The sequence below is a fragment of the Condylura cristata genome, unplaced genomic scaffold (assembly GCF_000260355.1).
Source record: "Condylura cristata isolate star-nosed mole 26May11 unplaced genomic scaffold, ConCri1.0 scaffold00023, whole genome shotgun sequence".
NCBI lineage: Eukaryota > Metazoa > Chordata > Mammalia > Eulipotyphla > Talpidae > Condylura > Condylura cristata.
The window spans coordinates 12,808,837-12,824,905 of NW_004567124.1; positions in this window are offsets into that span (position 1 = coordinate 12,808,837).

Sequence of the window (16,069 nt, forward strand, 5' to 3'; positions counted from 1 at the left end):
AAAAAAAAAAGAAGAAGCTGAAGCCATGTCAGCATGAGTTCAATCCCCACCCCAGAGGTGATCCACATGGCGCAGCAGACCTCTCCTAACCCACCCCCACACCCCTCAGCAGTGTACTTGGTCAATCTGCCGGTTCTGCTGCCCTCCCCTGTCTCTGGTGAATCCTCTCACCTCCCCTGCACTTCTGGCCTGTACCCTAGTTTTGTATGCATAAATCAATAAATCTTAAAAAAAATTCTGTAGTTCTGAATATCCATTGGAAATATCTGTATGTATATGTGTGTATATGTATATATGTATGTGTATATACTCTACTCACTGAAAAGTTTTAGAAATAATAACCAAACACTAGTAATGTGTTTGGGAAAAAATGCTGTTTTTTTTTTGTTTGCTTGTTTAAAGAAATAAATTATCCTTGGAGAATGGCTGATTGAAGGACAGGACAGGAAGTATATCAAAAGAAACATAAAACACATTGACACAACAATTTGTAAAGATAAGTTCTAGGAGTACTAAAATTATCAGAAAGGCTTGGTAGTAAACTTGAAGAGGTTACTTTGGCAAAGACTGGGTAATTTCAGCTTCAGTAAAAGCAAAGAATTATAATGGCTAAGCCTTTCAAATACATTAAAATAAAATAAAAAGATAAAAATAATTTTTAAAATTAATTTATCAAATCTGAGTTAATTAGTTTTAAACCTGAGTAAATAGAAGTAATAAAGGCCTAGAAATTATCCTCTTCACCTACATAAATTGTACCATTTAGTAAATAATAAATGAGGTAAAGGGTTTCCCTATAAGTTTATTCCAGTCAACACATGAAAACAAAATGACTGAATTAGAATATTCCTATTTTCTGGTTGGATCAGAAACCAAAACCCACCTTTCTTCTATCTCCCAAAGACCCACCTGAGGTCCAAAGAGAAACACAGGTTCAAAGTAAAGTATTGGAAAACAATCCTGCAAGTGCTCTAACAGAAGGCAGGGGCAATAAAATCTGGTAAATTAGACTAACCACTAAAATAAATAACAAAAGACAGGGATGAAAATATATTTTGAGCAATATAACCAGAAGACCTAACATGAAATGAAGGACATCAGAATATGAAAAGTATCTATTAACAAACCTAAAAATAGATACTGACAGCAACACAATATTAGTAGGATACTTCAACAACAATTTACATAAATGGACAGGTCATCCAGAGACAACCTTATGGGAAGAATCAGACTAGTTGTGTTTAATGGACATTTATAGAGCATACATTCCCTCCTCTATCACAAAACCTGAGAACACAATATTCTCAAGTGTACATGGATCTTCTTTGAGGATAGGTCCTGTATTGAGTCACAAAACAAGTTGTCAATAAATTCAAGAAGACTGCAAGTATTAGGTTGCCTTTTCTGATCATAAAGGTATCAAACTACAAATCAACCTCAAAGAAAAGGTTGGCAAATCTCAACTAAACAGCATGCGGCTGAATGACTACTGGACTAGTGAAAAATTTAAAAGTACCTGGAGAAGAACATAAATAAATACATGAGCTATCAGAACCTACAAGACACCGTAAAAGTAGTACTAAGAAGTATAGTAACCAGGACTACATCAAGAAACAGGAAAAAACTCAAACGATCTAAACTTACACTCAAACTAAATAAGAAAATAGGAACAAATAAGAACAACAACAAAATCCCCCAAATGCAAGAAAAGTAAGGGAATAATGAGAATTAGAGGGAAGGAAAATAAGTGAAAGAGAAATAAACAAGAGTATACAAAATATCAATGAAAAAAATAGCTCTTTGAAAAGATAAACAAAAATAGATAAATGTGTAGCTAGTTTCCTTAAGAATAAAGAGAAGAAACTGTAATTAAATAGAATTAGAAATGCAAGAGGAACAGTTATAACACATATATCACAGAAATACAGAGGACTACATGAGACTATTGAATTCAGGCTATACTATGAAACAGTATGGTATTGGAATAAAAATAGACCCAAATCAACAGAACAGACCTGACAGTCCAGGATTATAAGCACACATACATGGACAGTTAGCCTACAACAAAGGGGTCAAGTGTACACATTGGAGAAAGGAAAGGCTTTTCAACAAATGGTGTTGAAAACTGAATAGACATATGCAAACAGTGAGCCTAGGAACAGTCTCACACCATATGAAAATTAACTCAAAATTAACTCAAAATGTATTAAAGTCATGTATGTAAGAGCTGAAATGATAAAATACGTATAAGAAAGCACAGGCAAAAACATACTATCACATTGACTTCATGGATCTCTTTGGGGATTCAACTACAACAAGGGAAACAAAAGCAAAAATAAACAAATGGACTGCATCAAATTAAAAGGCTTCAGAACAGCAGTGCAAAAGATCATTAAAATAAAAAGACAGGGCCCTCCCTGGTGGCGCAGGGGCTTAAAGCACAGCACTAAAAAACTAAAGCCACTTCCGCATGAGTTCGATCCCGGCCTGCCCCGGAGGAGACCACATGGCAGACCTCTCCTGACCCACCCGCTGCTCCCCTCAGCAGTGTACTTCGTCGATCTGCCTGTTCTGCTCCCCTCTCTGTTTCTGGTGAATCCTCTCACCCTCCGCATCTCTGGCCTGTACCCCAGTTCTGTATGAATGAATAAATAAATCTTTAAAAAAATAATAAATAGACAGCCTACTGAAAGGAAGAAAATACTCGTATATCACACATCTAACAATGGACTAATATCTAAGAACTACAAGGAACTCCTACAACTCAACAACAAAAAAATATAACACAATCAAAAATTGTCAGAATGGACACTTCTCCAAAGAAGACATACAGATAACCAGGCATTGGAAAAATGTTCACCATTACTTACCATCAGGGAAATGCAAATCAAAACCACAATTAGATGCCACCTCACAACTGTGATAATGGCCCAAAAGACCAGAAACATGTATTGGTGGGGGTATAGAGATAAAGGAATCCTCTTTACATTGTTATTGGAAATGTAGCTTGGTCCAGTCCATACAGAAAATACATGGAGGTTTCTCGAAATATTGAAAATAGATCTACCGTGTTATCCAGCAATCCCTCTCTTGGGCATTTACTTAAAGAATACAAAAACACTAATTTGAAGACATATATGTGTTCCTATGTTCACTCACTGCAGCACTACTTACAATAGCCAAGCTGTGGACACTGGTGGCCAGTGACAGATGATTTGAATAAAGAAGTTGTGGTATATACACACAATGGAACACTACTCTGCTATTGGGGGGGAAAGATGGAACTCTTACCCATTGTAACATGGCTAGAGCTGGAGGGGATTATGCTTAGTGAAATAAGGCAAAAGGAAAAACAAATACTAAATGGTTTCACTCATATGTGGAATATAGGTAAACAAAACAAAGGGTCACCAAATAAGACCTAGAAATCTGACTGTAGCACTGAGGCTATCAGAAGGGGAACAGGAAAGCAAAGGAGGACGGGTCAAATGGACTATGTGAAGGATTATGGGTGCTTTGCTAATGGGTGTAGTGAGGTTAACATACATAATACATACATCTGAAGAGGTATGATCCTATACCTCTGAATCATAAAGTGTTATAAACCATTGTTACTTCAATTAAAAAAAAATGGTAGCAATGGATATTTCACTGACTAAATGTGAAGTAAGTTTAAGTAAACACATTTTTTGTTAATTCATCCTCTGAATTAAATATAAAAATGAAAAATATAAAATCAGGTTTTTAGCTACAGATACTGAACAATATTTTGTTGTTAATTGAATGCTTTGTGTTCTTTCTTTAAATAAAAAATTAGGGGACCTCCCTGTTGACACAGGGGTTAAAGTCTCAGCACTACCCAGCTATCTCCAGCCACTGCAGCATAATTTCTATTCCAGGCCAGGGAGCTGACCCACTTAGTGCAGCAGACCTCCCCTGTCTCACCCACTGCACCCCTCAGTGGTGTATTTCAGTACGTCTACCTGTTCTGCTCTCCACTCTGTCTCTGATGAATCCTCTCAACCCTCACCCACACCTCTAGCCTACACCCCAGTTCGATGCATAAATAAATACATCTTAAAAAATAATAGTAAGTAAATAATTGGTTTCACTTGCTTTTTACTTTTATTGTGGCCAACAGTTGACGAGTCAGTAGATTCAATTTCAAAAACATCTCCTTATCAACAATAGGCCTTCAAATTAAACATAGCCATGGAAATAACAAAAGCAGGACAATTTTGAATCCAAATAAAATAGGAATTTTGAAAAACTCCTAAGGCAACTGGAGGTATTAACTAGATGCTGGGCAAAATAGATCAAGGCCAAAGTTAATTATGCCAATATTCACCATCCAGGAAACACAGGTTCAAAATTAATCAGAAGGCCTAAAGACAGTTTGTGCATTTAATTGCCCCAATTAATATTTCCATAGGAAAGCAGGTAGTGGAACCAAAAGTAATACCAAACTCAGCCTTATAAAAATTTGTAAATATCTTTGACTCTCAGTAAAGAATAAAATTATTAGATCTTTTATAAGTTACAATTTACCCTTGGACTAACTTGAAAAACTTAATAGCAATTATATAAGACTCCAATCTATAAGAACAGATTATTTTGTGATAACAGTAAACATTACTTAATATGTTCCAGGCATTATACTAGGCATTTTACATATATAATTGTCACAACATATTCATGAGTTAATTACCATTATTATCTCCACTTTACAGACACGGAAACAGGTACAGCAAGTCACTTGCCCATAGTAATGCAATCTTTAAGTGCTGGAGATGGCACTTAAATTCAAAATGGCAATCTCTAAAATCTGATTGCTTAACCATTTCACTTTTAATTTGCTATTCAGGCAGAATGAGCCTATTACAAAAATAGCCACCACTAGAACAACATCATCTCAACTTAAGTGAGGAAGGTTTGGAGACCTACTGGCCATGAGTTCAAGTCACTAGCTCAGAGGCTTTGAGTAAATTACACAATTTTTAAAGCCCTAGCTCTTATGAAGATTCAGTGACAACTTATGCAAAGCAGTTAGCATATGGAAAGTAATGAATGACTACTAGCAGTAGTACCTACTAGAATGGGGGGGTCTTAAGTCCTTTATGTAGGTTCTTCATTTCACAAAGCAGGAATTGACACATGGAGAGGTTAAACCTGTTGTTAAGACCTCATACTTTGTCAGGCTTCCCCCATCTGTTCATGCAGGGATGCTTACATTCACTCACTGAATGCACACCTGTTAAACATTTAATTTTTTTTTTTTTACCAGTAAACAAAAGCAAAGTTACAAAAACAATGCAAAGAATGTGGGGAACACGTTTTAAAACCATTATTATTTAGGGCAAGAAATAAAACCTTTACCAGCACCCCAAAAAGCCCCTCCAACTGGCCCATCATGATGATACTTTGTCCCTCTCACTATCCTGGTTTTTTAGAAATCATTTTTCCTTGTGTTTGCTTTTGATTTGGTAATGTAGGTGTAGATTTATAGACACGACCATTTATTCTTACTGAATTTGTGTTTTTAAGTCTTTCTCATCTACAGATCTCTTTTCTACAGGTTTCTTTTAATCATAGCTTTCCCTTCATTTCCTTTCTTTTCCCTGTAATTTATCTGTTCAACTTGTACAGACTGCAAAAGGCTGAATTTTGCAAATCACATCCTTACTATGTAGTTCAGCTTATTTCTGTCTCTTGTATTTTCTGAAAATTGGTAGCTAGATCCAAAGAATGCACCATTCAAGTTCAAACTAGTTAGCAAAACTTTTACTGATATTGTGTATTTTTTATCAAGAGGTATATGATGTTTACATTTTACTCTTTCTTTCATATGAGCAGCTATTGTTCCCTAATGCCTGGGTCTCTTAATCCAAGGGGGATTAAAAAGCACTAATTTTCTAGTTTTTAATAGTGATGGATGTTGACCAAATTTATTGTGGTAATCATGTATAACCATGTATCCCTAAAATTAATATAATTTATTTTTGAAATTATGTTTATTGAGGTGATGTTGATGTTATCAGTACTGTATTTATTATAGGTTCACACCTATAAGGTTCCTTTTTCTTCATAACTTCACCAATATTTGTTTCTGGGCCATTCTCACAGTTGTGAGGTGGTATCTCATTATGGTTTTGACTTAAATTTCCCTGATGATAAATGATGGTGAGAATTTTTTCCTTTACCTGGCCACTTCTTTGGAGAATAATATTTTTCCTTTACCTGGCCTGTCTTCTTTGGCTTCTTTGTAGTTCTTGGATATTAGTCCACGTCAGATGTATAATATACAAGTACTTTCTTCCCTTCAGTAGGCTGTCTTTTCATTTTACTGATCCTTTGCTTTGATCTGATGAAGCTTTTTAATTTAATGAAGTGCATTTATTTATCTTTGCTTTTGTTTCCCTTGCTATTATAATTGAATCCCCAAAGATATCCATGATGTCACTGTGTTTTGTCTGTGTTTTCACTATGTATTTTATGGTGTCAGATTTTAGATTCATGTCTTTTTTTTTTTTTTTAAGATTTATTTATTTACACATACAGAACTGGGGTACAGGCCAGAGATCCAGGGGCAGTGAGAGGACTCACCAGAGACGGAGTGGGAGCAAAACAGCCAGCTTGACAAAATATTTTGCTGAGGGAGCAGGGGGAGACAAGAGAGGCCTGCCATACCATGTAGGTCACCTCCCTGGCCAGGGATTGAACTTGGGCTGCAATGGCTATGTTAGCTTCATAGTGCTGTGCTTTAACCTGCTGCACCACCAGGGAGGGCCCTATCCATGCCTTAAATACATTCTGAATTAATTTTTATATGGTATGAAATTGTGTCTGGTCTCTTGGTTTGCATGTGTCTGTTAGGCTTTCCCAACATCATTTATTGAAGAAATTTTCCTTTATACAATGTATACACTTGGCTCCTTTGTTGAAGATTAAATCCCCCATTTAAGTGTGGGTTTATTTCTAGGCTCACAATTTCATTGCTCCTATTAGCAATTTATTGAGTATCTCACACTTGAAGTCTCCTGGGTGTCTCTAAATTTGTCCCTAAATCTCAAGGACTTACTTATTTAAAAAAAAAAAAAAAGAGTAAATTTATCCCCAAATGCCAAGTGGAGCAAACAAGGTCTATCACTCCTTTAGCTCAGTTATGTCAATCATTATCAAATAATGGCATGTGCTTATTCATTCATTCAACTTTAAGTGAACACATATTATGTGCTAGGAATTAGACATTGGGTGAAGCAAAGTTCATGACAGGAATGTTTTCTTCTCTGAGTTGGTTTGCCTATTATAGACAGCAAACAAACAAAAAAAGAAAATCAGATAATAATGAATTGAGGAGGTAATTAAAACTGGGCAATATAATACTGAGCTCCAAAGAGCTTACATTAGTGGGTTTTCAGAGAAACTTTCTGAGGAGGTGAGTTTTTAAAGTATCAGAGGAAATGACAAGAAGAATCAAGTCTATAAAGATCAGAAGAAGAGGAACTCCAAACAGAGAACAGAGATGATTCAAAGTCCATAATGAAATGAATGGGCAGAAAGTAAGACAATGTGACTGATGGGGTAGTGGAGAAGGAAGTGGAGTTCATGATAGTAGGAAGAGTTTGGTAGACCAGGGTAAGGAGTTTGACAATTACTGTGAAACAATGGAAGATTTTAAGTAAGAGAATGACAGTATATGATTTATGCTTTTAAATGATCATTTAACTCCTGCATAGAAAACTAATTGCTAGGAGTTACTAGTAAATGTGAGAGGAAAGTTAAGATGCTTGTAGATATTCTCATGTTTCCATCTCTTCACTTTCCATTGTTTCTTGTTTTCTACTTCCTTTCCTTGAAAAAGTCAATGCCAGGCAAAAGGTGGTACTAGGTAATGTGTCAGAGCCAAATCAGAATGAGGAAGACATCTATTCAGGAAATGGATGGTAGCCCACATGGGGTGAGGAAGGCATGTAAGAAGAGAAGGTGGGTATAGGATCTTGGTACTCAGTCATAGTGAGGAAGGTTTCCTGGCATGAGACATGAGAACTCAACTGGGTAGAAGAAGTCATTCACACAGGATAGCATGTACAACAAATACTGAAGCCTGACCATGGCAGTACAGCAAAGATGGCATTCACACAGTGATGAGGGTAAGGGCAGCAACTGTCTCTAGATCACACATAGGGGAATCGGCCAAATAAGTAGATATATTAAGAATAGTAAGAGACAGAACTCACTGTCAGGTATGAAGTCATAAATGTAGAAAAGAGAAAAAACAGTAATGAATATTGTGAAAAATCTGAATTAAATGTTATTGCTAGCTCTAGATATACATATAAAATAGAGAGCTAATGTGTACATTTATGTGTATATTACATGTGTATATTGAATATTTCCTAGTTTGTCCATTACAAGGGTCTTAGAGCAAGCAGAAATACCCCTGTACCAACATGCACTCTACCACCTGAATATTTGTTTCTAAATATAATTTTCTACGAAAAGGTAACTAATCCATCCAAAAATAGCAGATTTCAGGATTGTGGTAGGGAAAACACAAGATGAACCTGGACTATCTTGTTGTGGTAGCAATGGACATTCTTAAAGAACGATGGGGACACAGAGGTTAACTTGAAGGGTTACCTATTGGCCAAATCTGGGACAATGGAACACCAAAATGAAATAAAATAATAACAGTATATAACATACTGACTTTAAAAAAGTAATATGCCCATTTTGACATAAATGTGAAAAATTCAAAGTTTAAATTAAGAAAAAGTTTATTTGTATAGTCTCAGATACTTTCTAAACAATTATTTATCAATTACAAAGTAGTAAAGGGTAATGTAACAGTAGAGAAATTTGAAAGACATTATTCAAATTATGAAAACTAACATTAAATCATGAAACAGAATTTGTACATCTGAAGAAATAAAAACACAGCATCACTAAACTGAGAGGCATTTACAAAATTGTCCTGTAATCTTAAAAAGTGTCAAGACCGGCCCTCCCTGGTGGGGCAGCGGGTTAAAGCACAGCACTAAGAAGCTTAAGTCACTTCCGCATGAGTTCGATCCCCGCCTGCCTCTGAGGTGACCACATGGCACGGCAGACCTCTCCTGGCCGGGCCCGCTGCTCCCCTCAGCAGTGTACTTTGATCATCTGCCTGTTCTGCTCCCCGCTCTGTCTCTGGTGAATCCTCTCACCCTCCACATCTCTGGCCTGTACCCTAGTTCTGTATGAATAAATAAACAAAATCTTTTAAAAAAAAAAAAAAAGTGTCAAGACCATGAATGCCAAGAAGAATAAATAAAATTGTTTCAAACTGAAAGACTAAAAAACATGAAAATTAGATGCAACATATAATTCTGAATTGGGTCATTTTACCAGGAAGGGCAATTCTTTGCTATAGTCAGGGGGAATTAACAAAATGTGGATGTTGTCTAATAATTAAATATCAACTCTCTGGTTTTGATGGTTATATTGTATCACTGTAAGAGAATATGCTTAATTTCCAACAATAAAATATGTAGACAAATTGCACTCTAATATTTTGTGGTGATGGTGCCTAATGCCTGCAACCTACTCTTCAAAGTTTTGAGAAAAACATTTCTCAACTTTGTATTTGCACCTTTTCTATAAGGTTCAATATTGCTTCAAAATTAAGAAAAAAATCTTGAGATAAAACCATAGAGATGTGGTTGGAATTTCAAAATAAAACTGAAGACATATTCTTTTCCTTTAAGTAGCTTGTAGTATTATTTAGGAGAGGATTTTTCAATTATTAAATAGATAAAAAAAAAAGGGAGGGGGTAAAAAGTAACTTTTGCAATGGATCAGCTGAGAAATAAAAGTAGTTTACAAGATGGACATAGGGAGGAGTATATGCAACCAGGATATATTTTGGAAAATAAGTTTCAGCATTTTAATAAGCCTGATGTGTGTGATGAGGAAAAGAAAAATCAAAGGATACTTCCAATTTGTCAGTTAGTGTGATTTATCAAGATGGCCCAGAGTGGATAGTAGCAGAAAACAGTTTGTGAAAAAGGGAACATCTATAATGAGGGAAGGTATATGTGTTAAGAGTTCTACCTTCGCTATTTTAACCTCTTAGATTTTGTATACAAACAGCTAAAAGACGATGGTTTATGTGAGTCTGGAGCTACAAGAAAAAAGAAGGTTGAAGATATACAGACTTACAAATCCTAGGTATTTGTGGATATTTAAATCCATGGGGTCAAATGAGATTAACTAGGGAGAGTTTGTAGAATGGGTGGTGTAGGCCTGAGACCTGGGAACTTCATCTTTTGTGAATCAATCAGAAAAGGAGGAGAAAACAAGAAAGGGGATTAAAAAGGAGCAGGCAGAAAAGAAAAAGGAAAACCAAATGAGCATGATATCATGGAGCCAAAAGAGAAAGAACTTTTTCTTTGAGGAGTGATCAAATGCCACTGAAAGGGCAAAAGTTAAGGAGACAGAAGTGATCTCTAGATTTAAGGACATGAAGGTCACTGGTGGCTTTGACAGAAGAAAATTTTAGGGAAAGAATGGAGCAAAAGTTTGCTTGGAGAGGAAACTGAGGGAAGAAGTGGAGCCACACTTAGAGCCTACTTTGTCAAGAAGATTTTCAATGAAGGGTAACAATAACATTGGAGGGGAAAGAAAAGGGCTGCAATGGGAAAAGTAGGTTTGGAGTTTCTTCAAAATCTCATTCCCAGAAAAAGGGTCATTATTTCATTTGTCTAATCAAGGACAACCTCACTCCCAAGGCTATCTGCATTTGAACTGAGCACTTAACCGCACAAATAACCTTTTCCTATGGAACATCTGTCAAAACAATCAGGGACAACTATTGAACACTGTGTAGGCTTTATTTGATGGACACCATTTGAGGCAAACATTAGGCAAATCAAAAACTTAAAAGGAAAAGCTAGAAAATGACATGTCCATAGGTGACTTTGAAAGATTCTGACATGGGCCCTGCCTGGTGGCACAGCGGGTTAAATCACAGCACTAAGAAGTTAAAACCACTTCAGCATGAGTTCGATCCCAGCCCCGGAGGTGACCACATGGCAAGGCAGACCTTTCCTGACCCGCCCGCTGCTCCCCTCAGCAGTATACTTCATCATTCGGCCTGTTCTGCTCCCCACTCTGTCTCTGGTGAATCCTCTCACCATCCTGCACCTCTGGCCTATAGCTCAGTTCTGTATGCATAAATAAATAAATAAACAAGTAAATCTTTAAAAGACAAAAAGATTCTGACATATTCTTTGAAATACTGAAGAAATAATATCTGAAAACTTATCTGATGAAAAATAATTTGATTGCAATATTGATCTATGTATCCAAGCAGCTCATCAAAGTCCATGTGCACAAACTCAAAGATATCTACATCAAGGCATACCATAATTTAACTGTTAGAAACAAAAATAAAGACAAAATTTGGAAACAGTAAGAGAGAAATAATTCATGACATTTAAATGCACCATAACAAAATTAACAGATGATTTCTCATCAGCCACCACAAAGGCCAAAGGCAGTGGAATGACATAATCAAAGGGCTGAAAGTAAAAACATCATTAAGTAAGAATTATTGCAAAAACATCTGTCAAAGGAATTCTTAGCTGACAGGCGTTTTCTTCTTTCAACACTTTAATATGTCACTCCATTGTCTTTTGGCAGTAGGAATCACTTAGTTTCTTGTAAGACAATTATTTCTTACAACAACAAATTTTCCAACTTTATCAGGGAATGTTTAAATTTATTCTTCATTTTTGAAGATAAAAATAAAGAATTTGTGGCTAGAAGATCAAACTTAAAAGAATTACTAATATAAATCTTACACATTAAAATTAAAGGACACTAGATAGTAATTACAACCCCATAAATTCAGCCAAATCCATCAAGAGTGGAAAACAGGGAGAATGGGATGGTGAAGGGTCAATTTGGACTTTCAGCAGTTACTTTAATGTAGTATATACACATGTTGATTCTCATTAATGAATACCTGGACTTAATATGAGGTTATAAATGCAAGGTTACTTCAACTTAAAAAAACAGATAATAGATGTAAGTGTTACGGTCTTAATATATATATATATATATATATATATATATATATATTTAACAACAGAGACCCAAATATATTAAGCAACAACTGAAACAATTAGGAAATAGACAATACAACAAAAAATTGGTTAAAATAACAATAACTCACTTATAGTAATGCATACAACAGCTAAATAGAAGATGACTAAGCAAATAAAAGATCTGAACAGCACTATAAATGAACTAGACCTAACAGATACCTATACAACACTTGACCCAATAAAAGGAGAATGCACATTCTTCTCAAGTGCATATGAAACAGAGACCATATGTTAAGCCACAAAACAGGTTGCAATAAATTTTAAAGGATTATCACTGTATAAGTATAATGGCCAAATTCATGTACTGAAGTTAGAATTCAATTTTAAAAAAAGGAAATTTGGGTAATTAAAAATTTATAAAAGTTAGATAACAGTGAGTCAAAAAAGAAATAAAAAGTAAATTAGAAAATATTTTGAGCGCCCTGCCTGGTGGCACAATGGGCTAAAAACACAACACTTGAAGCTAGCTACAGCCACTCCAGGATGAGTTTGATCCCTGCCCAGGAAAATGACACACATGGTACAGCAGACCTCTCCTGTCTCCTCCCGGCTCCCTCAGCAATATATTTTGTCAATCTGGTGGTTTTGCTCCTATTCTGTTTCTGGTGAGCCCTCTTACTGCTCCTGGACCTGTGGCCTGTACTCCAGTTCTATATGCATAAATAAATAAATCTTTTTCAAAAAGGATACTTTGAGGGGCCTTCCCTGGTGGTGCAGCAGGTTAAAGCACAGCACTAAGAAGCTAAAGCCACTTCAATATGAGTTCCATACCTGGCCTCGGAGGTGACCCACATAGCGTAGCAGACCTCTCCTGACTTGCCCTCTGCTTCCCTCAGCAGTGTACTTCATCGATCTGATCTGCCTGTTCTGCTCCCCACTCTGTCTCTGGTGAATCCTCTCATCGCTCCTGCACCTCTGGCCTGTACTCCACTTCTATATGCATAAATAAATAAATCTTTTTTTTTAAAAAAAAGGATACTTTGAGATGAATATAAGCAAAAATATAACACACCAAATTTATAGGCTGCAAGGAAAATATTGCTGAAAGAAATTTATAACTTAAAAACATGTAATAGAAGAAAAAAGGGGTATAAATTTAATAACCTAAAGTTCCACCTTTAAAAAATTAGAAAATTTAAAACAAACTAAATCCAGGACAAAGAGAAGAAAGGAAATGATAAAGACTAGAGAAACAAATTAAATAGAGACTAGGAAAACAAAAATGTAAACAATAAACAAAAGTTGGTTCTTAAAATTGTTAAACAAAATTGAAAACCTTTATGTTAGTTACTAAATTACTAAATACAGGATTAATGTAGGACATTACTACAGATCTCATAGAAATTAAAAAATTAGGGCCCTCCCTGGTGGTGCAGGCGGTTAAAGCACAGCACTAAGAAGCTTAAGCCGATTCTGCATGAGTTCGATCCCCGCCTGCCCCGAGGAGGAGGTGACCACATGGCACGGCAGATCTCTCCTGACCCTCCCGATGCTCCCCTCAGCAGTATACTTTGTCGATCTGCCTGTTCTGCTCCCCACTCAGTCTCTGGTGAAGCCTCTCATCGTTCCTACACCTCTGGCCTGTACCCCCGTTCTGTATGAATAAATAAATAAATCTTTAAAAAAAATTAAGAGAATACTATCAACACTTGTATGGCAACACATTAGTTATCTTAGATGAAATGGACAAATTTCAGTAAAACATAAACTACCAAATAGGTAAGAACTAGAAAATCTCAACAAACCTCTAACAAGGAGAGACTGAATTAGTATTAAGAAGAAAAATCCCACAAAGAAAAACCCTGGCCCAGATGACTTCACTGGTAAATTCTACCAAAGATTTAAGACAAATCTTTCAGAAACTCTTTCAAAAACTAGAAAATATTCCCCAACTCATTTTATGAAATTAATTCCCTTGATAACAGTCAGACAAAGACTATACTGAGAAAAGAAAACTAGAAGCCACAGATGGACATCCATTATGAATTTTGACATAAATATTCCCCAAAGTGTAGCACACTATATCCAGCAACATATAAAAAGAAGTACTATGCCATGGTCAAGTAGAATTTTTCTAGGAATGCAAGCAAGTCTCAACATATGAAAATCAACACATGTAATAATTCATTTAGTAGAAAAAAGACAAAAACATATGATTATCTCAACAAATAATAGAAAATGCACTTGGCAAAATCCAATATCCATTCATGACAAAAAAAAAAACACTCAATAGAATCAACAGACTAAGAATAGGAGTAAACTTACTCAATTTGATAAAGGGAATCTATAAAAAAAAAAAAAAAACACAGCCTGCATCACATCAAACTTACTGGTGAAAGACTGAAATGTTTCTCCACAAGATCAGGAACAAAATAGAGACGTGCACTCTCGTATTTTTTTTTCTACACTGTTCTGGAGGGTCAAGTAATTAGACAAGAAGAAGAAATGAAAGTCACGCAGAATATAAAAGGAAAGGCAAACCTTTTCTCAGATAACATGATTTTGTATGACATCAACAGAAATCCTATGTATCACATACAAAATACCCATTAGGACTATTAAATGAGTTGAGCTAGTCTGAAGAGTACAAGATGAAGATATTAAATTAGTTGCATTTCTACACACTAACAATGAATAATCTGAAAACTAAATAAACAGTTTCATTTACAGTAGCATCAAGAAAGTGAAGATGTGAATAAATAAAAAGACATTCCATGTTCATGTATCAGAATATTAAATATTGATAGAAATTTCTTGGTATTAATATAGTCTTATTTATTAATCTTTACTTTGTAGCTAATGCTTTTTTCCTTGTTTAATTAATCTTTCCAAACCTTTAAGTCACAAAGATATTTTTCCATATTATCTTCTGAAAGCTTTATTAATTATTGATTTACTTTTTTTCCACTTTTTTTCTTTTACTGAGGTAATATTAATGTGCAACACTTTTTCTTTGAAGATTTATTTATTTATGCATACAGAACTGGGTTATTGGCCAGAAGTGCAGGGGTAGTGACAGGATTCACCAAAGACAGAGTGGGGAGCAGAACAGGCAGATGGACGAAGTACACTGCTGAGGGGGGCAGTGGACAAGACAGGAGAGGTCTGCTGCGCCATGTGGGTGACCTCCTGAGCTGGGGTCAAACTGGCACTGGAGTGGCTGCGGCTAACTTACAGTGCTGCATTCTAACCCATTGTACCACCAGGGAGGGCCACAAAACTTTTTTCAACCTTTTGTGTTTAAATCGACACCTACAATTGATTTTATGTGTAATGTCAGATCATTTTTGTTCCATATGGATATCCATTTTATACAGCACTACTTATTGAAAAAGAAGTTTCCTTACTGCTTTGTCATAAAGCAAATAAATATATATACATGTATGTATATGTACATATTCCTCCGTTTATGAATAAACATTCTCCTCTTTTATTTGTATTTCCTTGTACCAATACCACAATATCTTCAGAACTGTAGTTTACAATAAATCTTGACAACTAGTAGAATAAGAACTTAAAGTCATGAACTTCAATCATAAACTTCAAGTATATTTTTAGCTGTATTAAAATGTTTTTGATGAGGTATTTTTTTGTTACAGGTTAATTCTATTGATCTCTATTTTCCATTGTGACTTTTTTCTTTGATCAAGTAATTATCTGCAGGGGTGTTCTAGATGTTGAAATGCTGGGAAGTTTTCTAGCCATCTGTTCTAATTACAAAAATGAACTCTGTGGTGGTCAAGATACATGATTCTCATGATACCTCTCTCTTAAACTGGTGAAATCAGCAATGCATATTCTCTACATAGTTTAGTTATATTCTTCTCCTTGATATGTCACACTAAGATATGGATAATTGAGTCTGTGATAAAACTTCTCACCATAAATTTGTTTCTTCTTGTGGCTCTGCCAATTTTTACAGT